This window comes from Orycteropus afer, unplaced genomic scaffold (assembly GCF_000298275.1).
Source record: "Orycteropus afer afer isolate SDZICR_OR568_19922 unplaced genomic scaffold, OryAfe1.0 scaffold00807, whole genome shotgun sequence".
In the NCBI taxonomy this organism is placed as follows: Eukaryota; Metazoa; Chordata; class Mammalia; order Tubulidentata; family Orycteropodidae; genus Orycteropus; species Orycteropus afer.
The window spans coordinates 352278-355185 of record NW_006922394.1 but is presented as its reverse complement, the minus strand read 5'-3'; positions in this window follow the sequence as shown (position 1 = coordinate 355185).

Genomic DNA, 2908 nt, shown 5'->3' with positions numbered 1-2908 from the left:
TGCTATTCTGGGTCTTAGGAGCACAGAGATAAATCAGATATTGCTCTTGTCCTATGAAGTTGTTACCTATTTATATAAGAAGACAGAATTTCAACACAATGTGGTGAGTGCTATGATAGGTATTTGCACAGGGCAGCAACACACTTCCGCATATAAAAACCAAGACAGAAGACACAGGAACAGAGCAGCTTTGCCAGAAAATATGTTGAATGTGGTACTAGTTATGATGGACTTGAGACTTTAGATGAAACTGCCCAGCAGTCCATTAGCTATCCACATAATGACATTTGAGAGCAAGGTCTTGACTAGCTATAAAGAGTCATCAGTTGCCAACAAGAAGCTGATTGGGTTGGAAGAAAGTATATAGAACAAAAAGAATTGAATTCTGGGAGGCTCAATAGTTAGGAAGTGAGGAGAGAAAGAGAAGTGTGTGAAGGAGACTAGACAGAAGATGTCAGATATGTGAAAGGGACCATGATAACAATGTTTGATGGGAGCCAAGGGGAAAAGAACAATTTTCAAATAGGAAGAGATTGTGAAGATTGGAGGATAACTTCTAGGAAGCCACTCAATTCATAACTAAACCAAGATAACAATAATGGTAGCTATACATTTATTTAAGGAGCCCTGGTGGCACAGTAGTTAAGCACTCAGCTGCTAACCAAAAGGTTGGCAGTTCAAACCCACCAGCCACTCTGTGGGAGAAAAATGAGGCAGTCTGCTTCCAAAAAGACTGACAGCCTTGGAAACCCTACGGGGCAATTCTACTCTGTCCTCTCAGGGCACTGTGAGTCAGAATCCACTGGAAGGCAGTGGGTTTGGTTTGGGCTTTGCTTCCATAAAGACTGACAGCCTTGGAAAGCCTATGGTACAGTTCTATTCTGTCCTATAGGGGTGCTGTGAGTCAGAATTGACTCAATGGCAGTGGGTTATTCATTTATCCAATTATCTCTCTATCCATACGTTCAACAAGTATTTACCACTACTATGTGCCAAGCACTGTGCTCAGCACTGATGACTATAAAGGTCTTCCCCTCAGGGGGTATTCAGTCTAGTTAGAGAGATGCATTATACAGATAATCAAAAAAGTACATATACAGTTATACATTTTGATGACTTATGTGAATAAAGTGGAGGGCACTAGAAGACTATCCCCTAAGGAGTCTTACTCTGGACTGGCAGGGTAGGGAAGGTCTCCCTAAGAAGGTGGCATTAAAGTTGAAAATCAAAGAATGAGTTAGGTCTTAGCAAGGTAAAAGGGGAGATGGTGGGGAATGAGGAGAACATTCCAAGTAGATGGACCAGCATGTGCAAAGGCCTCGAGGTGAGAAGTAGCTTAAATGTGATCAAATAACTCAGGGCAGTCCCTGTGACTGGAGAGAGAGAGCCAGAAGGTGAGTGGAACAAGAGGAGGCTGAAGAGGCAAGTGGACACCTAATCATGCTAGGTCTGGCCTTACTTGGGGAGAAAGTTTGTACAACATCCTAAAGGCAATGGCAGTCTCTTTAGAATTTTAAGCAGGGAACTGGCATTAACTGACTGGTGTCTTAAAATTTCACCCTGAGTAATAGAGGAACAACTGCAGCTTTGAGTCATGGAGCTAATTTTTCACTTTTTGTCAATAACAAAGGTAAGAAATCAGACATCAGAATATGGAACATGTGAATGATCTCAAGGGGTTTTTCCCCTCATCCAAAGTTCAATTGTAATAAAGGTATTGTCATAGCAGTAGGAAGAGGCACTTGATAAATGTGTCCTCACTTCCTCTCCTCCTTCACCTTCCCTTCCACTGATTTTAATTCAATAAACTTGAAGCACTACTATGTTTACCATCTTGGGCTCTGCTGAGGCAGAACAGATTGGAGTGGATGAATCCAGCACTCACCCGGCTCCAGGTATGAAATGCGCCATTACAAAAGCAGTGCAGAAGAGCACGCAAAAGCACTTCAATAGCATTTCTCTTCAACAGGGAAGAAGAGATGGCAGTTCTAGGGGTACTTGGAGTTCTGTCCTCAAAACTCTTGGTTCAAAAAGCCAGCATTTCTCCTGTTGTGGGAGCCCTCCCCTGCCCCCTACCACACACACAATGTTATAGAGAGTTAACAATTCCACCTACCAAAGCCACCTCACTTAAGTCTTAATGGCCTTAAACTTGGCTTTCTCTCGCTTGCTTCCTTCTAATAGACAGTGTTGATTGTGCTACCTCACTACCTTGCTATTACCTGTGTTGCCAGTGCCCAGAGTACTCTGAAGGCAAGGTAAACTGAAATCTGCCATTGGTCAGGCAGGTTCTAAAGGCACTAAAACTGGGGGTAAGCAGGGAAGCAAGAGAGTATGAGAGGAACAGACAGAGCCAGGGGGGGAAAATCAATGGCCACAAAGTTCTGCAGGAAAATGAGAAAGTAAATGCGAGTTGCCAGTACCCAGGAGATCCCAAGGCAGCCCTGATCCTAGTCACGGACTTCTGGCTTCTTTCCTGCTGGCATAAGAACCAGTCTCAAGGATGGGAAGCCCATATTTGAGGGTAGTGAGTGTGTGCCCCTGGTTGGAAAGAGAGTGAGGGGTCGAGTTGAAGGCAGATCCTGACATCTTAACCCTCCAGGGAGCAGCAGGCCATAGCACACATTCCATCATCGTTCTTGTCCTGTTTGTGTCCTTGTCTGTGATCCAGGGGATAGATCAGTTGACAGGATACTAACAAATTGGCTAATCCTTCTGTCGTGTGTTTTTCTTTTGTATTATAAAAATAATGTCCATTCTGGCTCGACTTCCGAGACATCAGATGTTGCTGTTGTTGTTGTTATTTGCCATCAAGTCAGCCCTGACTCACAGCGACCCCGCCTTGGGTTTCTGAGGCAGTATCACTATGAAGTAGGATTGCCTAACCTTCCTTCCGAGGAGTGGCTGG